The sequence below is a fragment of the Bos mutus genome, chromosome 11 (genome assembly GCF_027580195.1).
Source record: "Bos mutus isolate GX-2022 chromosome 11, NWIPB_WYAK_1.1, whole genome shotgun sequence".
Classification (NCBI taxonomy): domain Eukaryota; kingdom Metazoa; phylum Chordata; class Mammalia; order Artiodactyla; family Bovidae; genus Bos; species Bos mutus.
Window position 1 is genome coordinate 86268108 of NC_091627.1, and position 26687 is coordinate 86294794.

A 26687-nucleotide genomic window follows, 5' to 3' on the forward strand; every position below is an offset into this window, starting at 1 on the left:
TAGCTGAGGAATCTAACTCGGGACTTGAAGTTGGAAAAACACTCATCCTTAGTTCTAGTTGGTAGTACTGGTCTAGCAACTTCTTAAATCTTTCCTTATTTTCAATTCCTTGATCATTCTCCCTCACAAAAAAAAAGAAGGTCTCATTTGCTGATTAATTGTACAGCATCTTAAACACAAAACCTGTAGGACCAGTAACTCTTTATCGTTAAGGAGTTTTATTAAAGATAGTAAGAAAGCTAGGGTAATTAAGTTTATCAGTCATTAGGCCATAAGTTCCTTAAATGATAATGTGAGACTTAACCCTCCTGTGAGGTCAAAGGCCCCCCCTCTAGCCATCAAGAGTTAGTCTTGAGCAATGTCCTCCATGCCCAGGGGTCCCCAGGCTCTCATCTGACATTCCTTGTAGCTGAGGCATTGGTGCCCTGCACCCACAGCTAGCCCATGACAGTATGCTCCCTTAATTGCTATAATTGCTATCAAAATGTTGCCAAACATCTTTCCTTTTTGATTCATATTGAAGTCAGCTTCTTTTGATTCATACTGAAGTCAGCTAAATTACTCTAGAAAAGGGAGTCCAGGGACTCTTTTGTGGAGCAATGTAATGGAATTGGCCCCCATGAGCATACACAATGAGAATTCAGATAAGCTGAAAATTGATGCAGAAAGGCAGAGACGGAAACAGAAGGGCAACATGATGCTCAGTTATTGTGTGAAAGAGAAGGGAAAGCCACCTTCCATAACTCCAAGCATAAGTCACAGATAGCCCTGCCCGAATAGGACTTGGGAGAAAACAAGTACAACCAGCTAAGAGAAACCAGAAGTAGCTGCAAATGCTTCTTGCAAAAGCTTTTAATGATGCTCCCCCAAACCTAGTGACTCACCTTCTTCTCCTGCTGCCATCAGAAACTCACTTGATAGGAGCAGATGAGGCTCTAGGTTCTGGTGAGAAAGAATCATGTTATGTTACTAAAAGAGCTACAAATGGAGCCCATTTGAGAGGCTCTGCAGAGAGACGAATCTCCACAGAGAGGTGTGTTTAACTTCAGAAATTTGGAAGGAGAAATCTCAGGACAGACTGGAAGCACCCTTACCTTTTCCCCAGGGAGAGGATCAGAACTGCTCTCCTGCCTCCCTTCCCAAGAGCCCGCAGTCACTGGAAGGAAAGCCCAGGAGATTCGAGAATGCCTGGCACTGCCAATGCTGCATTGCCAGAAGAGTCTTGGGGCAGGGAGCCAAGTTATTCCTGGAGCAGGAAAGGGCTCCCAGGAGAAAATGGGGCACGTAGAGGCCTGAGGAAGGCAAAGAGGTAAAGAGCTGAGGCCAGAAAAAAGGGAAGAGAAGGAAGGGATTATTAAGAATAGAAATTACATCCCCAAGACACTCCCTCAGAAGCCCTCGGCAGTGAGGTCTCTCCTTCCGGGCGATGTGTCTACACAACACCTGACTTCCTCTCCTAAGCTGAGTACAGCTTTGAGAATGAGGTAGAAACCCTCCATGGAAATAGACTTAACTCTTCATCCAGATTCAGGATATTCTTCATTTGGGGAAGCAGGGAAAAGAATGCTGGTATGAATCAGTTTCTTCAAGAGATGGTATAAGATGGGCTGAAGGAGCAGGATTGGCAGAAAGAATCTGAGAAGCAGGAATCAGTAGTTCCAAGTCACCAGATCAAAAATGCATTAAACATGTGGTTGAAGGAACAGGCCCAGATCAGAATGCCTCATGACGTCGGCGTTAGCTGTTACAAAGCAAACTGAATACATAAGCATCCTTTTGACTCTGCAGGTCAAAGTGCCCCAGAAAGTTTGCAGGGAGCAAGACAGAGTAGATGGAAATTAATTTTCACTAATGCAATACTCATAAATATGACTATAGCTTCTTTGTTTAATGTTCTGCCTTTACCGACTTATTTTAATGAATGTAAAAATGTATAATAAATTTTATAGATTTACACATGACCTCAGCTTCCCTAATCCTGTTTTTCTTATAAGGTTACATGTTTCTCAACTGGAAATTCCTCCCCCACAAAGGGCTTCACAAACCTAATATCTGCAGTTGGTCATGAATTAAATGTAATGCTATCAAACTGTACAGCACTGCCATTAACTGACAGTAAGTTTGAGATGTGGCAGATATTATAGGAAGATAAAAATAATGGCCATTATACTGCCATTTGCAGCAACACGGATGGGCCTAGGGACTGTCATGCTGAGTGAAGTAAATCAGAGAAGGAGAAATGTCATGTGACATCCCTTATGTGCAGAATCTAGAAGGAAATGATACAAATGAACTTATTTACAAAACAGAAACAGACCCACAGACTTAGAGAACAAACCTAAGGTTGCCAGGGGCAAGAAAGGAAGGAAGAGATCGTTCGGGAGCTGGATGACCATGTGCACATTGCTATATTTAAAATGGATAACCAACAAGGTCCTACTATATAGCACAGGGGACTCTGCTCAATGTTATGTGGCAACCTAAAATGGGAGGGGACTTTGTGGGAGAAGAGATACATGCATATGTATGGTTGAGTCCCTTTGCTGTCCACCTGAAGCTATGACAACATTGTTAGCCAGCTATACTTCAACATAAAATTAAAAGTGTTTTTTTTTTAATTAAAAAAATTACTGATCTTTGTTTATTGATTGGTTACTACTTACCAGCCACCATGCTCTACGTTTCATCTCATTTGATCCTCCTGACAACACGGTCCGGTGGTATTATCCTACTTGACATACTTTACAAATATGGAATCTGAGGCAAAGAAAATATGAGGGATTTGTTCCACATGCTAAACTATTGTAACAAGTAGCAGAGAGGGGGATTCAAACCCCAGACTATCTTATCCCAACGTTTGCAGGTGCTGCCTGTCTATGGGAAAGCAAGGTAACAGAGGGGTTGTGATGGCCCTTGAAGAATGAGTGAAAATTGGACATAGAAAGACGAAAAGGAGAAGTTCAAACTGAGGTTGGGGCAGAGGAGCAAAGACAGATGGAGAGTAGGGAAGACCCGTCTGCTTGCTGTTCAAGTTCACACTGGGACCTAGCAAGAGCTGAGGATGGAAAGCCCAATGGGACCAAATGGGGATGCCCTTGAAATAAAGGCTGAGGACTTTCCACATGATTCATCATGGGAGAGAGAGTTCGTGGGGGTTCCCTCAGTCTTAGTTTGAGTGATGCAACCCGCTCATTTCATTTAACAATCCTTTAGGCCATTTTTGAAGTGATTATTTTTGGCAGCAATGATGTAGGCAGGAAGTAAGGAGGTATAAGTGTGGCAGGAGAGAGCATAAAGAAGAGGTTGTTGAGAGGGTACGGTAGGAATATCTGCCAGGCTGATGGGAAATATTTTGACTGACTTATTCACTCATGTAAACTGGTTTGTCTAATTTGCTTCTTCTGGTACAATGTCAGGCCCTATAAATACAGAAAAAAGAAAAAGGAGAAGGAAATGAATTCTTTAACTCCTGCAGAAAGCTGTAGCTTAGGTTCTCCAGGGGCAGATGGCAGCTGATACTTCTGTCAAGCTGAGTGGTCTCCAGCCTAAGCTTAGACCTTCCTGGCTGGTCATTGCAGCTGATTTCTATTGACAAATCGGCTGTCCCACTGTTGGGGAAGCGAGTCCTCCTAAGTAGACCTACTAGTTTTGAGTCTTATTTCAGACAAGCATTTGGTTAGGGGAGTAAGGACTGGTGGATTTTACTAATGTAAACTGGTGGGTTTTATTAATATAAACGTTTATATTGGCTTGGTCAAAAAGTTGGTTCGAGTTTTCCATAAGATGTTGCAGAAAAACCCAAATGACTTTTTGGCCAACCTAGTATGTGTTATGTCATTTGATTCCCCCAGTAACCCTGAGAAGTGATTATTCCTCAACTACAGCTGTGGAAATAGGCTGAGAGAAGGCACTGTGAGTCACATAGTAAGAAAGCAGAGAAGAAGCCTGGTTCTTTCTACCTCCAAGCTTAACGCTCTATCTCCCCCATTACTGTGGGTTTAGGTTAAAAACAAACTAAGCAGCAGAGCCAGGGAGGAGTGGGTGAAGGAACTACAATAAGGGAGTAGAAGGAAAAAATCTGAGAGGTTTGCCTTGATGTTTGAATGCAAATTGAGGTTTGGACCTGCCATTTGGGATCCCAATGGACTTTTAGCCAAGGGCCGCTGAAAGCTCTCCTCTCCCCCAGCTTTTGAGTTTTCTAGAAGGAATCTCTCTTTCAATCTCTTTGCCAGAAAATGAATGTGAAGGAGTCCTCACAAAGAGATGAGCTGGATTTCAGAGATTTATGTCTGTGATTTCACTGTGAAAACAGAACTATTTTCCTCGATCTGTTGGGGGGCCACAGTAAGAAGCAAGTGAGGTTTACTTTTGATGAAGCATGTGGTTCATAGCACAGGTGATTTGTAGGTAAAATACAGAGGATTAAAAAGAAAAAGTATAAAGAAAATATAACAGAATTCCAGTTACCCCGCTCCAGGACAAGGAAACAAAGGGTCAGTTTTGGGAATATAATTTGATATATTTTTGTACATTTTTTCAGCATTAAGATGCAAGTCATTCTGCACTTAGAAGTTGGTTTTGTATCAGTTCACATAGGATGCATCTATTTTTCCCTGTTGTTATAAAAACAGCTCAAGACACGCATGACAAGTCTTCTGAAAAATGCCATGATTTCTGAGCCACTGCAGATAATTGCACATTAATATGAATCGACAAAGACTAGTTTGCATCCAGGTCTATGACTGGTAGGGTAATAGGGGGTCCAACTGATACGTCAACTGGGTGTAATGACTTCAGGCAATGTTAAGGCCCTTCAGTGTAAAATCAATGGGATAATAGTAGCAGTAAAGCCACATCCTAAAAAATTTAGCCCTTTGGAAGTGGTAGTCCTAACAGTGGTAGCCCAGACCCAGGCAGGAAGTGGACTCAGTTTAAGTCACTTGATCTGAACTATCATGTGATGTGAAGGAGCCCAGAGACAGTCCCAAAATAAAGGAGAGCTCCCTGGAAACTAGTGGGTTTTTCTAGACCTGGGACTATTTGCCCCTTAAGAATAGTGGTCATGGTTTATACACCAGTCCATCCCGCCAAAACTGACCACAGATGTTTACTCTAGAACAATGCACATCAAGGTCTGGTTAAACATGTGAACTTTTTAGCCACTGTTTACACACCAGACATCATGTCTATGAGGCCTAACTGGAAAAGAAATCACAATGAGGAAAAGAAGTCCCCTAAACGCTGCTTCCCAAGGTGGCGCTAGTGGTAAGGACCCGCCTGCCAGTGCAGGAGGAGAGATGCTGACACCATCTTTCAGTTGGGAAGATCCCCTGGAGGAGGGCATGGCAATTCACTCCAGTATTCTTGCCTGAAGAATTCCATGGACAGAGGAGTCTGGCAGGCTACAGTCCATAGGGTCGCAAAAAGTCGGACAGCACACACAGCCGGTCTAGGTGGAAATATTGTCTCTGAGCCCATGAACATTTTGCTTCCATGGCTGAAAGCAGCATGGCTTTTTCCACCTGGAGTTGAGGTCCAGTTTGTTTGGGCTGGAATTGGTACTCCATTTTCTAATAATGGACTGCTTTTGGTTCGCATGTACTCTCTGTTGCCAAGTCTGGTGGGACTCTTTGCTACCCCATGGACTATAGCTTGCCAGGCTTCTCTGTCCATGGGATTTTCCAGGCAAGAATACTGGAGTGGGTTGCCATTTCCTTCTCCAAGAGATTTTCCAGACCCAAGGATCAAACCTGCATCTTCAGTGTCTCCTGCATTGGCAGGTGAGTTCTTTACCACTGAGCCACCTGGGAAGTGCTTTGGGTCCCAGTTTGTCTAAATTTAGTAACTGAGACTGTGACCTCTTTTTCAACAGAAAATTTTCTGCTCTAGAAATGGTTGTGTGTGTGTGTGTGTTACTCACTCAGTCATGTCTGACTATTTGCAACCCCATGGACGGTAGCTCTCCATGTTCCTCTGTCCATGGGATTCTCCAGGCAAGAATATAGGAGCAGATTGCCATTTCCTTCTCCAGGGGATCTTCCAGACCCAGGGATTGAACTTGGGTCACCCACATTACAGGAAGATTTTTTTTTAACCACTGAGCTGCCAGGGAAGCAAAGATGTTTACTAATCACTTACTTAACCTATTGCAACCTATTTTGGGAGCCTACCTGAGTAACACACATGCTCATGTCAGTGTGGTATGAAATAGATTGGCAGGGCCCCTTCCAGGGGTAAAACAGACACCTAAATCATTGTGTATTTTTGCCCTTCTTTCCCTGAGCTTCTCTACCATTCACATGCACTTTCATTACTCTTTATCATGTATTATTTTAATTATTCTATTCTATTACTGTGAACTCTACATAGGTAGAGGCCAAGCATAGTACCTGGTACAGAGTAGAACATCAATTTAAAAAATTGCTGATGATGAATTTAAAAAGAATAATGTGTTGGGACTTCGCAGTTTGCTCAAACTCATGTCCTTTGAGTCGGTGATGCCATCCAACCATCTCATCCTGTGTTGCCCCTTCTCCTCCTACCCTCAATCTTTCCCAGCATCAGGGTCTTTTCCAATGAGGCAGCTCTTGGCCTCAGGTGGCCAAAGTATTGGAACATCAACCTCAGCATCAGTCCCTCCAGTGAACATTCAGGACTGAGTTCCTTTAGGATTGACTGGTTTGATCCGATTTGTATCACAGTCTAAAGACATTCCCTGCCCAAAACGACTTTCTCCTTCTTTAGTTTTCACAGACATTACTCCCAGTCAATCTCTTACACTCCTGTCCCCATCACAGTGTCTGCTTCCTAGAGGACCTAAAGTGACACACCTACACACCTACACACCACCTCATCAGAGTTCTTTTCTTCCTTAAACACGGTGGAGAGATGTTACTAACTTGAATGTATAGTGTTTCCCCACCTAACTGTAGCTTTGTTGAAGTGTCCCTCCTCACCCCAAGGAAAATCTTTAACATTACAACAAATTCTATTCCAAATTGTGCTTTGGAGCCTCCTATTTTTTGCACAAAAATGCCATCTCCTTGGGGTGGCTGAACTTGAGAATGGGGCATTCTAAGACACCACATATGAGTTCTTTGACAAAACTTCGCAAGCTTGGATCACAGCCTGAAAGAAACCTGAGTGCCCCTCTGGGGATTCACAGGGGCCCTGAACATATTGGGAGGTGATAATGAGCGTAATCATGTTTGAATGGGTTTGTGAGGGCTCTTGGATGGGGCCCTTGAGAAGCTGAGTGCTTTTCTTCCACTTGGCATTTTGCATTTTTGGCACAAGATATGTTAAAGCTTGGAATGAGGTTATCACAAGCTATTATTTTGCCAAAAAGCAACTACTGCTTCAAGTCTTATGTTCTCTCCTTTCTTGTTTGCTTCTGCCTTGCCAGAGAGACTGCTCTCATGTGGCTCCTGGTAGCCCCACGAGGAGCTGACAGTGAAACTGGGGGAAGTGGGGTGAAAAACGTAACCAAGAAAACCAAACAGCCCAAGTCCTATTATTTCTCCACTTGCTGCTCACAATCTGGCATTCCTGCACTCTCGGAGCCCCTCTCCCCATTATGAGGCATATCAGCTACACAGCAGACACATACTTCTCCTATTACATAATGCCTCAATACTAGGCATTGAAAATATCAGTTCCTTCAGCTATGACTTTGTGTGTTCAACTACATTTAAAAAGAAAAAAAGAAAGTACTAAAAAGCATCAATTCAAGCAGGCTTTACTGTAATGCAGCAAGAAGATCGTTGGTGCACTCTTTTAAGGAACAGAATGTAAAACGTTGATATAGTTGACTGCTTCCTCCAGGGAGCCTTCCCTGACCTCTCCTTGGCTCCAGCCACTTCATTCATTCATCAGTCATTCATCAATCGCATAGGCCCCTGGGTATGTGACTGTGTAACTGTGGTTAGTTTGTTTGTATGCCCTTTCTGGGAGTTGAAAGGAATGGGACATACAGAACCTATATGACGTATAAGACATATAGAACAACCTCTAACTGAAGCCAGGAAGTCCCTCTCATAAAGAGTAGACATGTCGTAAGCAAGCATCAAGTTCCAAAGACAGTATGTATGGTCAAGTCAGGTGTTGTTAGCATTAGCTTTGAAAATCCCCGAATGAGAGGCACATGGGAGCTGAGGCAATATGGGACAGAGTGGGGCAGGCCCATGTCTTTGGTATCACTTTTACCCCAGGGAGGAAACAACTTTATAAGTGGGATGGCATGGAGAATCATCTACACTATTCAATCATTTTCCCATGTGCATTTTTATCAAAGTTATAAATGTCATATTTTATTGAATCAAACTATTCTACCAGATTTGTTATAGAAATGAACAGTTCCCATATCTTCTTTTTTTTTTTTCCCCCATTGGGAATGATTTCCAACTCTAATGATAGCATCTCCATATTTAATTCTAAATAACACACTCATATTGCTACTTATTGTTTTTTCAGTTTTAGACATTATCTGTTGACTTTCTATAATGGAAAACAGAGAATTTAATTCTTTTTTATTTCCCTTCACTTTCACATGCCCATCTAATTTCCTCATCCTCCCATTGCAATTATATTATAATCTTGCTTAGCTCAATATCTAGTGTTTACATTTTTATGTCTATGTAAATAGTATCCACAGCTAAGCCGTGTAAATGTATTAGTTTCCTTTCTTGAACAACTTTCTATTTTCCCTGAAACTAATAATTTTTTTTTCATCTGCTTTTTTATGCACTTTCACTACCACAACCTCAAACTCTCCATCAGTTGCCCCAGTCTCCTGCCAGTATATCCAAATACATCACAAGGGTAATTGATTTTATCTTGGAGAAATCTTCTGGAGCCTTCTGACCCATCCCTATATGGTCCAGTGACCCTTCCTAGAAGGGTCACAGCTGTCACCCTGAGTCATGCTTCCACACTATCCTGGGAATGCCATCAGCTTTTCTCCCACGTTGGGTCCCCTCTTTCCTGAATCCCATGGTTCCCTCTTCTTCAGCTCAAATTAGGGTGAGTGTAACTTACCAAAACTTCTTGAGAAAGGGTGAAGAGAACACTTTTCAAAAACCTTGAATGTCGAAATAGGCCTTATTTTATCCTCAGACTTCACTGATGTTTTTAAAAATGTTTTTGTTTGTTTATTTGACTATGCGAAGTCTTAGTCGTGGCATGCAGGATTTTCAATCTTTAGTTGTGGCACGCGAACTCTTAGCTGTGGCACGTGAGATTTTAGTTCCTCAACCAGGGATTGAACCCGGGCCCCCTGAACTGGGAGGGTAGAGTCTTAACCACTGGACCATCCGGGAAGTTCAGACTTTACTGAGGCTTTGAGTGTAGAATTCTGGGTTAGAAGTTATTTTCTTTCAGAATTATGAAGGCATGATTCCTCTGTTCTACCATCTAACATTGCAACTAAGAAGAATGATACCATTCTAAGCTGTTTCTTTAAGTGTGCTTCTCTGTGAAAGCTTGTAGGATCTCATCCTTGTCTCAAGCATTCTGAAACTTCACAATGATTTCCACTGATATGAGTCTATTTTTATTTACTGGCCCTGGCACTTGATGGATCCTTTCAATATGAAAACTCGTATCTTCCAACTGAGGAAAATCTTCTCAAATTATTTTTTTACTGATTTTTCTCCCTTTATTTTGCCTCTTTTCTTTTTTCTGTGACTCTTGTTTGCATATTGGACTCCTTAGAATAGTCTTTCTTAACTTTTAAAAACTTTTCTATTTTCTATCTCTATTTTCTATAGAAATTATAGAGAAATTACAGAGAATATTTCTATTCTCTATTTTCTATCTCTTTTTGCTTTACTTGCTAGAAAATTTCTTCAACTTTATCTTTCAACTCCTCTATCGAGTTCTCCATTTTTGCTGTCATATTTTTAATTTCTGAGAGCTTCCCTCCCCCCCAGGAATGTCTCTTTTTAATAAAGCATCCTGATCTTATTTCATAGTTGCAGAATCTTATCCCACTAAAGCTACTGACGTACAGTTGGGATTCACACACACACACACACACACACAGAGGGACATGCATTTTCTTCTCCCTTACAAAGTCTCCACTTCCTCTAAACTGGTTTAATTTTTAAAAATTTGTTTTCCTTTCCATCTTCCATATGAGGTTTTCCTCATATGTCTCATGATCCTTGATTACGTTTACTATTTTTTGTCGTTGTTTGGTAGCCAAGTCACATCTGACTCTTTGCAACCCCATGGACTGCAGCATGTCAGGCCTCCCAGTCCCTCATCATCTCTTGGAGTTCGCCCAAGTTCATGTCCATTGAATCGGTGATGCCATCCAGCCATCTCATCCTCTGTTGCCCTCTTCTCCTTCTGCCTTCAATCTTTCCCAACATCAGGGTCTTTTCCAGTGAGTCAGCTGTTAATATCAGGTGGCCAAAGTATTGAAGCTTCAGCTTCAACATCAGTCCTTCCACTGAATATTCAGGATTGATTTCCTTTAATATTGACTGGTTTGACCTCCTTGCTTTCCAAGGGATTCTCAAGAGTCTACTCCAGGACCATGGCTTGAAAACATCAATTCTTCTGTGCTCTGCCTTCTTTATGGTCCAGCTCTCTCATCTGTACATGACCACAAAAGACCATAGCCTTGACTATATGGACCTTTGTCAGCAAGGTGATGTCTTTGCTTTTTAACACACTGTCTAGGTTTGTCATAGATTTCCTGCCAAGAAGCAATTGTCTTCCAATTTCATGGCTGCAGTCACCATCTGCAGTGATTTTAGAGCCCAAGAACAGGAAATCTGTCACTGCTTCCACCTTTTCCCCTCCTATTGGCCATGAAGTGATGGGACTGGAAACCATGATCTTCGTTTTTCTAATATTGAGTTTTAAGCTGGCTTTTTTATTCTCCTCCTTTACCCTCATCAACAGACTCTTTAGTTCCTCTTCACTTTCTGTCATTAGAGTGGTATCATCTGCCTATTTGAGATTGATATTTCTCCTGGCAATCTCGATTCCAGTTTATAACTCATCCACCCTGGCATTTTGCATCATGTGTTCTGTGTATAAGTTAAAAAAACAGGGTGACAATAAACAGCCTTTAACATTTAAGGCACTAAAAAACTGATTGGAAGCTTCAAAGCATTGATGGCTCTTGTTAAGTATTAGCTTCTTTGTAGGGTGATCTGGATGGAACCCCCAATGTCAGTCTCTTGAGGTGTTTCCTCTTGACTTGGTCAGGTTTCCCAGAGAAGACACATCCAATCTTCCATCTGGAGGGTGAAGACCCATCAGTTGGTGTTCCAATAGCTGACTGTTTCAGAAACTTTGTAGGGTAAATTGAGCTCCCTTTTTCATAGTTGCCTGAGAATTCAGCTGTCTTGGGTTTACTGTCATGCCTCCAACATGTTGCTGTCATTGTTTCTTTTCCCATTTTCTTCACCCTTGTTAGTTTGCTGTGCTGTGCTAAGTTGCTTCAGTCACGTCCAACTCTTTGTGACTCTATGGGCCATAGCCCGCCATGCTCCTCTGGCCATGGGGATTCACCAGGCAAGAATACTGGAGTGGGTTGCCATGCTCTCCTCCAGGGGACCTTTGCGACCCAGGGATCAAACCCACATCTCTTGCGGCTCTCCCATTGTAGGCAAATTCTTTACCACTGATCCACCTGGGAAGCTTGTTAGTTTATGCCTATTTTTTTTTAAAAAGTTCAGGTTTGGAGAGGGAGTGAAAATAGATACATGTACTCAATTCACCATCTTAACCAGAATCCATTATTTAATTGTCTTCTTTCTTCATTTATAGTTTCACAAGCAAAAATTTGGATTTGTGTAAGTTATATGCTCATAGGCTTTGTCTTCCCAGGGATTATGGTAATATTTGATGAGTATCTTATAATTTATAATTATTTTCTCACTCCTGATCTCATTTGGTTTTCACTATGACCTAGTAAGGACTTGGGTTTGATCCTTGGGTCAGGAAGATCCACTGGAGCAGGAAATGGCAACCCACTCCAATATTCTTCCCTGGGAAATCCCATGGGCAGAGGAATCTGATGGTCTACAGTCCATAGGGTCACAAGAATCGGACATGACTTAGCAACTAAACCACCAGTGAGGTAGAAACTATTATTCTTTATTTTTAAGTATGAGAAAACTAAGGTTGAAAGAGGTTGAGTCCTACCCAAGTTCCATTAGTTGGTAAGGCTGAGACAAGACTCAAAACTAGATTTCCTGACTCCAGGCTTTTTTGGTGAACATTCTATAATCAATCAGTAAAGAAGCCTGTCTCACTAGTGGACAGCTCTGCTAGGAGATCTCTCCTTTAATAGCTGAAATCTGCCTCTTCTAACACTTTCCCACAAATTCTGGTTCTGCCATCTTTAGCTACATGGCATAGATCTAATTTTATTTCCCAATATGAGGCCTTTAACTCTTTATATTCAGCAATCATTGGGATGCAGATGAAAGGCAGTGGAGTCATGAAATTTAAAATCTGAGTCTAGGATGTTGGATGAGTGTCACAGTTGCCTTTGGTTGCAGGTAGGGTGTGAATGAAATGCCAGAATTCTCAAAGAATGATGGTAATGACTGATGGGAGGGTAGCAGATGACAGCAACATGGTGCATCTGAATAGCTTAAAACTCAAAGGAGGAGGAGACTTTGCCTGTGAGTGCCTGATAGAGGTGCAAGGAGAAGATTGCAGAAGGTCATCCCTGCCTCCTAGGCATAGAATTAGGTTGTAAACAATCCAGATAAGACAAGGAGGTAGAAGAAACAATGGTCTTATAGATTGAAAATGTAGAAGTGTTCATTACAAGGAAATGAGGTTTCAGCAAGGTGAAGTGAAAATAATTGGGATGAGGTAGTGAAAGGTGTGGAGAAGGAAATGGCAACCCACTCCAGTATTCTTGCCTGGAGAATCCTGTGGACAGAGGAGCCTAGTGGGCTGCCGTCTATGGGGTCACACAGAGTCGGACATGACTGAAGCGAGTTAGCATGCATGCATGCATTGGAGAAGGAACTGGCAACCCACTCCAATATTCTTGCCTGGAGAATCCTAGGGACAGAGAAGCCTGGTGGGCTGCCATCTATGGGGTTGCACAAAGTCGGACACGACTGAAGCGACTTAGCAGCAGCAGTGAAAGTTGCCTCAGCTGGTATAGAATCTGCCTGCAGTATGGGAGACCTGAGCTTGATCCCTGGGCTGGGAAGATCTCCAGGAGAAGGGAGTGACTACCCATTCCAGTATTCTGATCTGGAGAATTCCATGGACAGTATAGTTTACGGAGTCTCAAAGAGTTGGACATGACTGAGCGACTTATACCTACAGTGAAAAGCAGAGTTGGGAAAAAGTAAGCTCAATGCAATTCAAGGATGTACCTGTGGGACTTTCTTGGTGGTCCAGTGGCTAAGAATCCATACTCCCAATGCAGGGGGCCTGGGTTTGATCCCTGATCAGGGAGCTAGATCTCCCATGTTGCAAGTAAGAGTTCACACACCACTACTAAAAGATCCCTGCATGTCAAAACTAAGACCTGGTGTGTATTAACTATAATTATAATATTTGTAACATTATGAAAGTTTATTTGATTTATTTAAATAATTCTGTACCCCTGACCTGCTGCTGAGTCAGTTGAGGACACTACCAAGACAGCCAGAGTCTTGCTTCGGTCTCTCCCTTCTTCCAATGGGAACATGCCAGTGGGGAAAGCCCGTGTTCTCACCTGTAACGTGTCCTGGCTTGCCACCTGGCCCACAGTGTTTTTTCCTGTCCATCACTGCCAAAGGCACTGGGTAAAGGATTTGGCCTGAAGCCAAAGCAAATAGCAGCTGAGAGACACCCAACAGTTGGCATCTGGCTCAGATGGCTCTGGCGCCTTCCTAGAGAAGGCCCCTTCCCCCCAAGAAGTCTGCCTGACTTGATGAAAACTACAGCTAACATATGTTCAGGGCTTTGGGGCTTACAGGCATTTCCATGTATAATATCTCATTACATCCTCCCAAACTATGTTGGTTGTAAGTTTTGACTCCCATTATATAGATGAAAGTGAAAGTCAGTCGTGTCTAACTCTTTGCAACCCCATGGACTATACAGTCCATGGAATTCTCCAGGCCAGAATACTGGAGTGGGCGGCCTTTCCCTTCTCCAGGGGATCTTCCCAACCCAGGGATCGAACCCAGGGCTCCTGCATTGCAGGCGGATTCTTTACCAGCTGAGCCACAAGGGAAGCCTCTGTCCTGGTGGCTCAGATGAACCTCTGACCTGGTGGTTCAGAGGGTAAAGTGTCTGCCTACAATGTGGGAGACCTGGGTTCAATCCCTGGGTCGGGAAGATCCCCTGGAGAAGGAAATGGCAACCCACTCCAGTACTCTTGCCTAGAAAATTCCATGGATGGAGGAGCCTGGTAGGCTACAGTCCATGGGGTTGCAAAGAGTCAGACACGACTGAGCAACTTCACCACCACATAGATGAAGAAACTTCCTTCTCCATCCCTTAGAAACGAGTGACACCAATCCCTTCTCCCCACCAACCATGAGTTCATTTTCTAAGTCTGTGAGTTTCTTTCTCACAGAGGTTTCTTTCTTACTTACTTATATTATATTATAAGTAAGTTCATTTGTATGGAAGTGATAGTTAAGGACTTTAGGAAGGTCATGTACACATTGCTATATTTAAAATGGATAAACAACAAAAACCTACTGTATAGCACATGGAACTCTGCTCAATGTTACATGCCAGCCTGAACGGGAGGGGGTTTGGGGGAGAATGGATACGTGTGTATGTATTGCTGAGTCCCTTTACTGCTCACCTGAAACTATCATAACATTGTTAATCACTATACTCAATACAAAATGTTTTTGGTGTTTAAAATAAAAAATTTTTTTTAAAAAAGAAAGAAATGAATGACACTGAGTCATTAACTCTCTCTGAACATCAGCTTTTTTAGAAATAAAATAGGATTAAGACTTTCCCAGGTGGGGCTAGTGGTAAAGAACCCACCTGCCACTCTAGGAAACATAGGAGATGTGGGTTTGATCCCTGGGTTTGGAAGATCCCCTAGAGATGTGGCATGGCAATCCGCTCCAGTATTCTTACCTGGAGAATGCCATGGATAGAGGAGCTTGGTGGGCTACAGTCCGTAAGACTGCAAAGAGTCAGACATGACTAAAAACACACACATGCATACATGCACTCACAGTTCAGGATCTTTCATACAAAGCTCAAGCTCAGAGTCTCATTGACTCTTACCTCATCTTTATGACCAGTAAAGAATCAGACCATTTATTCCTGATAGAAGATCCCGGAATATTCCTAACATCTTGCTGGGAGTCCACAGTCAAGGTTGTGACCAAATCTCTCAGTCCTTGACCCCCGTCACTCTCTTTGGCCATGTGGAGGGAGCACAGTTCCCTCATCACATCTAATCGGTTTTCCAGAGACCTCTAAGTTGTTCTGGAGCAAATAATGCTGAGAAAGGGGGATACAGAAGCTGGAAGGATGGAAACAAGATATTTCAGGGTATGCTGAACTGATTATTTCAGACCTGATCCTGTCTGAATCAGCATTTCAGAACTGTGGTCTGAAGGGGCTGAGGCAATCCCTGAGGAACTTCACGATGAAAGTGAAATGTCCAAGGCAACCCTTTCTCTGAGCAGAGAGATCCAACGGGTACTTCCCAGACCCCTGCCAGTTCTGACCTTGGACTTGCTCATGGGCGGGAGAGAAGACTGAAGTGATTTCATGCAGTGGAGACCAGACCACCTTCTCCCTGCAGACTTTAGAGAAATTAATCCCTGGGCCAATGGGAAAATGCTAGTAAATTATTCACATGTATATCTGCTTGTCATTTAGTAAAGTGAGATTAATAACATGGGTCATAAGTCACTTGTGAAGCATAAGGGGTGTGGGTTGCTGTGTAGATTTTAAGCTTCCTCTCAGTGGCTAAAGTTGGTTTTTGTTGGGTCTGTCTTACTCCCCTCCTGTTCTCTCCACCAACAACAGAGATAAGGACAGCAGGAAATAGTTTGGATTCTGAGCTCTGTTCTCTCTGTACAACCCCTGTGCCCATGAGGGCAGGCAGGAGGAAGAGAAGGGCCACAGACTGGGGGCCTCCACCGCTCAGAGCTGCGGTGTGCAGCACCTCCCGCCCCCCAGCCCACAACATTTATGGGGACTCCTAGGAGACTCTTGAAGAAAGGACACCAGGAATAAGGCAGTCCGGCTCCAGAACTGCCATATGTGACACACAGTATTATTACTAAGATGAAGAAGCTGAGGTTTAGAGAGGTCAAGCAATTTGCCCAAAGGCTTACAGCAAGCAGAACCAGAATCTGCTGCCTCCAACTCCTTCTGCTTCTCCCACCACCACTTGAACCTTAACTTCACTGAGTTGGAGTCTCATCATCACTGAAATGATGACAATTTTACTGGGCACTCTCTCTGTGTGAGGTAAGCACGCTACTCCTGTTAACTCATTTAATCCTTAAAATAACCTATGGGCAGGAGCTATTTTTATCCCTGTTTACAGATGAGAGAACTGAGGCTTAGAGAGATCAGAAACCCACCCTAACCAAAGCTCATGTTCTAATCCACCTTGCTGCATAAATTCCCATGTGCAATTGGAATGATTTTCCCCACCCTCTGACCTCACCAGGTAACACTGAAAACAAAATTAGATGATAGATGTTAAAATGCTTTGTGAAAGTTAAATGTGTGTGGCATAAAATAAAGACAAATTAAAATCTCAACTCCTGCAGATCTTATACTATAATAAAGCCCAAACTAACTCCCGCAAAACTGACACAACCACAAGTCCTTGCTCACGTAAAGTGGTAGAGAGAGAGAAAAAATAGCACAAGCAAAACCGTAGAAGGCCTATTTAACATGGTGTATGTGTGCTAAGTCGCTTCAGTTGTGTCCGACTCTTCACAACCCCACAGACCATAGCCAATCAGGCTCCTCTGTCCAAGGGATTCTCCAGGCAAGAATACTGGAGTGGGTAGCCGTTCTCTTCTCCAGGGGATCTTTCTGACCCAGGATTGAACTCATGTCTCTTATGTCTCCTGCATTGGCAGATGGTTCTTTACCAGTAGTGCAGTAGCTGACTGCAAAAAGAAGTTGCAAAGGGAGAGTGCAGGAGCTAAGGAGCCCCAGTCCTGGCCAGCGGGGCCAGGCTGCTCTGTCCACTGGGGCCAGGCTGCCCTGTCCCTGGGAAGGAAAGCAGGAGTTCAGGCAAGGATAGAGATTCTGATGAAAGTGAGTGGAAGGGGGCTATACTCTTGATGCCACAGCGATGTGTGTGTGTGTGTGTGTGCACACACGCGTGAGACAGGCAGGGCCACTCACCCACCCTCTGCAGTATCATGCACAGTAGGTTCCACCTTTTCTTAAACACAGACCCCACTCATCTTCCACCTAGTGCTTCTTGCTGCCACAGCCCCTGATCCCCTACAGAATCAAAATACACTCTGCTCTTGGCGCAGACTCTTGCTCTCACTGCGGGCCTCTTCCATGGACTTTTATGTCTCTGTTTACTTTGTGAGCTTCTTGAGTGGCTCATGCCTTTAAAGGAAATGCTCCAACCCTGGCCTGTCATTACGGCCCTTTGCTGGCCACTGGCTGTGCTCACCCCACTCCTGGGACGGGTGAGCCTGGGCTTTTAATTTGCTGTGACAGGAGATAATTGTTGCTTGGGTTTTGACCTCTGAAAATAAACCAGGGTGGTGCTTCCCAGCTGGGACTCCACAGAGGCAAGCTCACCCCTGTGGCCCGTGCCAGGGGAGGCTTAGCCAGGGTTGAAATGGCTGGTCTCAATGTCCCTCACCCCCTTTCCTTTTCTGGATCGCAAAATGTACAATTAGTGTTTTCTTTAAGAGCTCAAGATGGCAAAGTTAAGAAAGTTCAGGGATACTTTCTGATATTGTATGCAAGGATTCCAGAGGAGGGATTCTGTGAAATCTCAGTCTCTAGGGATATTAACCCCTCCTCCACTCAGGCCTAACCCCCAGTTACAGTTCTGTTTAAGTTCAAGTACATCACAGGCAGCCCACCAGGGCTATACTCTGTGTCTTTTTCTTCTTTTTTAAAATACAACATCATGCATAGAAGTATCTAGGCAAGGTCTCACCAATCGAAACACATGGAATTGCAAATCAGGTTATCGGGTTTTGATTGATGGGCAAGACACTTCTCACTCTAAAATGAGATAGCTGGAGAGATGTTCTAAGTTTCCTTCCAGCACAGGGATCCGTTTATCTTGAACTCCATTGCCTGGCTTGTTTCACCATACCAGAACTGTGAGAAGTATTGTGAAGCCTGAGTCAGCCATACAAGTTCAGACAGTATTAAGATGTCTAACTGTCCATTTCAACTCTGGCTTGGGACTAAGATAACACAGAAGGAGAAGCAAGGGCAGGGAAGCTCAGAGTGGGTGAGAAGAATGAATTCATGAGGACCCTGGCCCCATGTGCTCAGGGCCCTGTAAAAGGTCCTGCTTGAGCCCCAGGTCTCTGTTCAAATCTGTCCCTTTACTTCCAGTAGTCATGTATGGATGTGAGAGTTGGACTGTAAAGAAAGCTGAGAGCCGAAGAATTGATGCTTTTGAACTGTGGTGTTGGACAAGACTCGAGAGTCCCTTGGACTGCAAGGAGATCAAACCAGTCAATCCTAAAGGAAATCAGCCTGAATATTCATTGGAAGGACTGATGTTGAAGATAAAGTTCCAATACTTGGCCACCTGATGCAAATAACTGACTCATTTGAAAAGACCCTGATGCTGGGAAAGATTGAAGGCAGGAGGAGAAGGGGATGACAGAGGATGAGATGATTGGATGGCATTACCAACTAGGTGGACATAAGTTTAAGCAAGCTCCGGGAGTTGGTAATGGACAGGGAATCCTGGCGTGCTATAGTCTATGGGGTCACAAAGAGTCAGACATGACTGAGTGACTGAACTGAACTGAACTCAGTAGCTATGTGACCCTGGGAGAGTTATCTAACTTCTCTTAGTGTCCCCTGCTACAATGTGGGAAACCTAGCAGACACCTCACTGAGCTGAGGTTTAAGATAGATCTCCTGAGGTCTAAGACAGATCCAGTAAGTGTGGTAGTTATTTGTGCATCTCTAACAATGCTCACTTTCCTCCTTTTGGGTACATGGTCAAACAACATTTCCTTCATCCCTTGAGGTTGAACTTATTAACGTGGCTTGTTGTGGCCAATGAAATGAGAGCAGTATTCTGTATTGCTCTATGCAGAAGCATTTAATAGTCAGTGTGAGACACTGCTGTGCTCCTTTTTTGCCTTGGCAACCTGTGATGCCATAGAAGGAACAGGTAGAAGCCCTTTTACTCCAGGTCAGCATATGGAGAAATGTGGAGCAGAGCACCTAGCCAACCTTCACTGGACATTTAATGAGATTGCAAAGTAGACTTTATTTGCTCCTGAGGTCTGGGGAATACTTGTTACCACTGCACAAACTAGCTTACCCTGACTATAACAATATTGATGAAGCACCTAGCAAAGCTCTTATAACAATTATTATCTCATAATAAATGATAGTTCCCATCTTGATTCATGCAAGAAGGCTAGGACTACTGTCTTTGGAAGCAACCACAGACTCTGTCTGTGAAAGTTCTGTCACTTTCCTAGTGACAAAGGGTGAGTTTAAACTCAATGGAGGCTCTCAGTTCCCAGGTCAACACTGTATCCAAGAAAAAGGAAACTCCTTCCAGGAATCAGAGAGGAGTATCACTATTTGCCCCAGGTGTACAGTCAAGGCATCTTGTACCTGGGTTTTCACCAACCAGAAGGTAGGTGGTAGAGCAATTGGTTTCTTCAATGAATAACTTCAGTGAAGTTATTTCTCAGGCATAAGCCTAACACATCCTCTGCTCAGAGTAACAGATAATAGCTGGTTACCTGATTCCAAGATTTGGTTTTGATTATCAGTGCAGACACCAAAATCTTTGTTCTTATTAACACATCCTAGGAATGTTTTTCTTATTAAACTCACTAAGTTATAAAACTATAGGAATCTCATTTACATTTGAGTAAAGGGAACCACAGAACCTGGTCATTCTTTTCGGGGAGTTGCTGGTGTCAAAGCAAGGTATCACCAGTATAGAAGAAGCAACACAGGTGAAAGTTAAGAGCATGACATCAGGTGCCCCTGAGACATACGTTTGCATCCCAATTTCTTCACTTAACTGTAAATAGTATGTGTTCAAGAACTTAGAACTGGTTTTGATCCATAGACAATAGTCAATAAATATGTCTTTTCATATACAATGGGCTAGTTGATAATTTTTCACATTTTTATTATTGCTTTAGTCATTTATTCATTCAAAAGATATTTGCTTCAAATGTTATTGGTGACATGACTTCATTTCATCTTCCCAGAAACTCTATGAGGTCGGTAATAATGTTCTCATTTTTTTTTTTTAAACTGAGTCATGCAGGTTGTGGAATCTTAGTTTCTTGACCAGGGATTGAACCCGGGACCTCAGTGGAGAGAGTGCAGAGTCCTAACCACTGGACCACCAGGAAATTCCCTTGTTCTTATTTATAAGTGATTAAATTGAGGCATAGAGACAATAAGAATCTTGAGACAACGTAGCTAGTTAAGTGAAAGAGCTGGGTAAGCGAAAACCAGATCTTAAATAAAGAAGTCTCTCATACTCATAGCCATAGAGAAGTAGATCTTGTGAGTAAACTCCAAATCTACACAGCTCCTGGAAGGAGAGAAAAGGTTCTTTTAATATCCCCCAACTCACTCTGAAGCCCAGTGAGTTTGAACTTGACAGGGATATTTATTATAGAAAGGCATGCTGACCAGAAATGGGTCATCTGAGCATAAATACAACCTGTGCAAAGAATGTGTGGTTAAAGAGGAAAAATGACCCCCCCCCCACACCACAACCCAGGAGGCTATGCAGTCTCAACACAGCAGCTGAGGACCAGCATCCATTGTCCTCTGGCCAAGACGTCTCAGAAGGGGGACAGGGACCTGGGTCTCTAAGGCAATCCTTGAGCACAAGTTTAAAGCTTATCCACTAAATTAAACACAATCTCAGGCATCTTACCTTCTCACAAGGTACCCTGGTGACCACTGAGATACTGACTGTACTCAGGAACAAGTGTGCACATCCTCTGACCAAGCTCTTGGAGGAAGGAAGCTGGAGCTCTAGGACAGCGCTTGCCTCCAGCCACCCAGTGCCGCACCTCTCAGGTCTCTGCCAGATGTCACCTCTGCATTCTCCAGAAAGTGGGGAGCCTGCCCTTCTCTCCCCCTCCTGAGTGGAGTACCTTCGGCTTCTGACTTAGTCCGTGGTTCCTGTGGAGAGAGAAGAGCCAAGTCTGGGTTCCTTTCCTTGGCCTCACTCCAGCCCACACACCTAAGCACAGCCTCATCCTTTAAAAAGAAAAACAACTGATTTGGCTGTACCAGGTCTTAGTTGTAGCCTACGGAATTTTAGCTGTGGCATGTGGAATCTAGTTCCCTAATGAGGGATCAAACCTGGGCCCCCTGCGCTGGGAGCGCTCAGTCTTAGCCACTAGACCACCAAGGAAGTCACCATCCTCATTCAAACAAAAGGGCCTGTGCACATCAATGCCTTCCAATAATGACTGGGACTGGGGAGATGAACTCTCAGTGTGGTTCCATGATGCATCATCCAACCCAGGAAATGGTGGAGAGCGCAAAGGTAGACGGTGCTCGGTCGCTTCCGTGGTGTCCAACTCTTTGTAACCCTGTGAACTGTAGCCTGCCAGGCTCCTCTTCTCCAGGCAAGAATAATGGAGTAGGTTGCCATGCCCTCCTCCAGCGGATCTTCCCAACCCAGGAATCAAACACATGTCTCCTGTATCTCCTGCATTGCAGGTGGATTCTTTACCCGCTGAGCCACCTGGGAAGGCTAGGTGAGGCTCTAGAACAACAGGACAATTCCAGGAAGACTGGGGGCCTCTGTCCATGCTTGTTCCCCATCAAACGAGTCTCTGAGTGCCTTGCTGCAAATTCTGGGGACTCTACCCTTGGCTAGTGCTGCGTTTACACTTACTGGCCAAAAGGTGTGAAAGAGAACCATGGGCAAATTTCAGCTGCCTGCCTGGAAATATAAGACAAGTGCTCAGAGATTTAAATGAAGAAGTAGGTTTAGGGGTTTAATTTCTACCAAATCAACCCAACCATCATGGAATCCAGAGCCCCCAGTTTAGGAGACAGCTGCCTGCAGCCCATTTGGGGTGGCATTTTGGGGAGCACAAGAGGGCTGCTTGTCTTCATTTGCACTGATTTGCTGCTGCCAGTTAAAGGGCTCTTATTTAAGACTAGAGTCATTTGTTTCCTCTTTACGCCTTGAACAAGATTCCTCCCTCGGCTAGAGAATAAGTACAATGTTTGTAAACAGCTGTCTTTAGGCTGGCACAGCAGCCTTCCCCTTATGCAACTGAGTTTTCTCTGAAAAGACAGCTGTTAAAAGCCCAGCCTGACACTTACTGACTTGACTGTGCTGTATCCATGGGGAAATCAGAGTCACCGGATTGAATGGGCTAATCAAGTCCTATGAATCACTGTCTGTATGAATAGCTGCTTTTCCAGAGACTAAAGCCACATGGCTGGGAAGAACAACTTTCAGCTGCTTTTCTTGCATCCGATCAAAATGACTTATCACTTGAATGTCGTAATCATTGCAAGGTCTTTTTTACTTCCATGTTTTATACCAGACTGTTGAGTATTGGATGACTTAGCAATTTCAGTCCATTAAGCTTTTATAAGTTTAATCTGTGATTTAAAAAATCCTTCTCTTTGAGCATCTGTGAAAGGGGAAGAGTTAAGAACTATAAAAATCAAGCAATTGGCAGGAGGCCAATAAGCCTGGTCCATCCACCTGAAAGATAGAACTTCATGGAAGCTAGGGGTGGAGATGTGTTAAAACTAATGTTTTTTGAATCTTCTGAAAAGGTTATAAGCAGACTTACTCTGCAGAGTCTGATAAATGCCAAAGATTGAAAGGGGTCTCAGGGTGGTGTAATAGTCTATCATAGGGTTGCAATACAGCCCATGTGTCCTTAACTGTTCTAAAAGCTAATTCTCAAGCAGTCCAGGAAAGTACCTGGCAATGGTAGGGACTCAGGAAATAGTCATTGATGAAATGACCTGGTGTTGTCCCAGCTTCCAGGGTACCTGGTGGAGCAACTTTGTCTTCCCAGAGGCTAAGATAGATCCCAGCCATGAGTCTAACCTACTGAGGCAGCCCCTCCACTTCAGCCATCCATGGCCCATGTGGGCGGGAAGAGAGAAACTCTGAATGGTCACTTAACTGTGTTTGCTGTTAAAAAGAGCAAACCCTAGATGCTTGCTCAGAAGCTATTTCCCTCCTTGTGGACAAGTGAGCTCTGCATAGGGGAGCAAGCCAGAGGATTGGTAGGGGGCTTCTAGAGGAGGTGATATTTTACAGCAACTCCAAAATGATCAGAAATGCCCCCAGGCTCTCTCAGGTGTGGAGCCTCATCCAAACGGATGGCTCAGAGTGAGTTTGTTGACACCCATGCTGTATGAGCACCCGGCAGCTGGAGGAGCCTGGGGCAGCAAGTGCAGACACACCTGGCGGAAGCCATATTGACAGATGAGCTGGGTCTTGAGTGAGGGCAACCCAAGGTAATGCTGTGGAGCCTCAGGCCAACTGGAAATCCCTACCTCCTGCCCCCAGCCCAGCCGCTCAACTTGACCCACAAGGCATCTCCAGGGACTCTTACCAGCCTTTTCCAGAGATGATATTTGCCACACTGGCATTTCCTACACTTCTCCCGGCAACCGCATCTCTGGGGGCTGCTGGGAGTTCACTGACGGAGCTACTCAGGATGGTGGGTCAGCAGGCTGGCATCCTTAAGAAGGTGGTGTTTAGCTCTGAATTGGGAGCTTCTGGGACTCAATATCCCCTCTCCCCTGCCATACCCAAACCCCAAGGTCACCTTTCCTAAGAAAGAACTCCTTCAGAACATTCCAGCCTTAGCTCCTTCTGATGTCCCTGCCATGCAGACAGCCCCTGAGTGACAGCATCCCCTTTATGTGCAGTGTCACTGGGCTGACTGCAGAAAGGTCACTCAAGGAGCGTGATGAGAATCCAGGCTCGTGAGCCTCACCCACAACACTTCCAGCGTGGAGGAAGGATGAGGGGAACAGCATCCGGTATGCAGACACATCTCCAGGTGCTCCTGAAACAGCGCTGGGGCTGGGAAGCGCTAACAATTGGAACTTCAAAAGTGTATTTAAATAGTCCTTACTTTGTTAAACCTGTGAAACAGTAAATTTGACCCCCAGCTTTAGAAGAAGCTTCCTGACAGCTTTAGAAGAAGCAGTTCCCTCTTTTACTCAAACAAGGCTGCTCTCTGGGTTCTTAACACTCTGAACCAGCAAGAATCTTTGAGCAGCTCCAGTGCAGCATGGGCTGCAAACCGCCTCCCTGAGCATTCCAGACTCCCACAGATGCGGCTCCTAGCCGCTCCCAAACTGATGCAGTTGAGTGAGGCCATGGGCTTTCCTGCAGGGCTCACCAGATCCCAAAAGCTACTAGGAGGGGTTTTTCCTTGGGTATGGAGCATTTACAGCTCAGGAAGAAGTCAAACTTGACCCGCATTGCAGAATGAAGCCCTGGAAACAGCTAAATTGCCATATTGTGTGAAGGGCAGCAATGTGTCTTAAAAAAAAAAAATGAGCAAAGCCAGAAGGCTCGTTGCTAACAACATTCTGAATTAAGTACCAAGAAAGACTGCTTGTTGCTAGTGCTGAGGCAGGAAATAACTCCTTTTCCTTTAACTAATCTCTTTGTTTACTTTATTTCCTTTGTTCCATAGGACTGGCTCAGAGAAGGCCTGATTTTTGTTTGTTTGTTTTGCTTTGTTTTATAGTTCCCGATGGGTAGGATTTGGTAAAGTTGAGCCTCAGTCCAGGGAGTCCCATGGCTGAAGCCACTCACTCACAGCAGACTCGCTGCAGGACAAAGGGTGCAGGCAGCCACGGCCAGCAACACATGTGCTCCTCAGTTGGGAGACCACCTGCCTTGTCCACCATCACGGTCCCTGCCCAAGGCTGCCGGCTGAGCCAGGCAAGGCTGACCTGCATGTTGGGTGGGAGTGGGTGGAGGGGGAGGCTTGTCAGACTTTCTCATATTTGTGGTCAGGTGTTTGGCACTATGCTTACTGAATGCAGAACACAAGAATGAGAGATGAGGAAACAACAGATTTCCAAAGAGGGCTAGACAGATTTCTCTGTCTCAGTTTCTGCTCACACTTACTCACAGATGCATTCAAAGTAGAGGAAAGGGGAGGATGGGAAGGAAAGAAGGAGAAGGAGGAAGAGGGGCGGGGGAGGAGTGAGGGGGAAGGAGGGAGAATGGAGTGGGGGAGAGGGAATGATAAACCACAGGTTCCTCCATGGGCTGAACTAGGCTGCCTCGGAGGTGACGGGAGAGCCCATGCCCCACCACCATGGCTCCGCGATGTCAAGCACATCACCTGCCCGCTTCACCCATTCCTTACAGTGTGGAGAGCTAAGAATAGGCCATGGAGCATGGTTCTAGACCAGCAAGGTGGTGCGTGCCTGCATGGCTCCTCACCCATGGTCTCTGGTGCCAGAGCACCCCTGGGGAACTGTGTAAATGTCCTGCTCTTTTTACAAAGTTGCTTCTTTTTAATTTAAAGAACCCACTGGTCTGATCTCTAGTTTGTCCACATTGTGACATCTGGAGACACGAGGGGTCTCTACCTCCGCTCTGCCCTGTCAGTCAAGGATGAGGAGAGAAGACCCAGGAGCCAGTGTCCATGGGGAACCAGGGGGAGGGGCAGTGCCCAACACATTTAACCCCTTTCTTCCCACACTGTTCTCTTCCTGGTAGAGACGTGTCACGACAACACCCAAGCTCAGTCCACCTGAACATTCATGGCTCTTGGCACCGCAGACGTCGCGGATGAAGAAATGGGTGCATAATGTGTCCAAGGGCGAGATCCTACTTAAATACACTTTCCTGCCTTCCAATAACAGAAGGAAATCACTGTTCTTTTGGGTCAAGCAAAAATAAAGCTGTTTTTTGAAAGCGCTATTTAAAGGGCTTATTATCTCACAGGCTGCTAACTACGTACTCCACACCACACTCAATAAAACTTCATATGACTGTCTTTGAAATTAACAGCCACCTCTTATGCTGCTCAAGTTATTAAAGACGTTGGTATGGCAGAGAGACTGTAAACTTTCTATACTGGTGATTAGTCAGCGAGACTACAGCCCACCAAATCTCCCAGAGCGTTCCCAACAAAAAGTTCCTTGTGACCCAGGCACCAATTTTTCTTTCTTGTCTGTTCATTCTAATTCCACTCAATTACTCCTGAGCAAGCTGTTTTATTCCTGTCAACTCATGTTATTTACTGGAGCCTGTCAGGAGGCCCAAAGTGGAGGCTGATATTATGTAGGATGTTTTGAGACTCATTAAAACACTTTAAAACAATCACCTATTGTGATATTCACAGCCGTAAATGGGGTGGCCGTGCCTGGACCATTTGGAGCCTGGATCACTTTATTTACTTGCTATTAAAAGTTTCAGGTTAGAAATGCTTTGACTTGCTACACAAATTTTGGACCTGGAAACCCAGGACCTGGTCTGGGCTCCTGGTGGATTCTGAGTAAGGATCTGAAAGTAAACGGATTAAGTGTGT

General features: G+C 44.3%; 1 long non-coding RNA gene across 1 annotated transcript in view; it reads left to right on the plus strand.

Annotated features, from left to right (window-relative positions):
* The window catches only part of LOC138990002 (uncharacterized), a 48129-nt gene extending 22052 nt beyond the window's left edge, over positions 1-26077 (plus strand). The window contains exons 2-3 of the long non-coding RNA XR_011466192.1: positions 24888-25084; positions 25874-26077. This is a non-coding gene — a long non-coding RNA (uncharacterized lncRNA). The remainder of the gene's footprint in view (positions 1-24887; positions 25085-25873) is intronic.
* Positions 26078-26687: the final 610 nt, after the last annotated feature.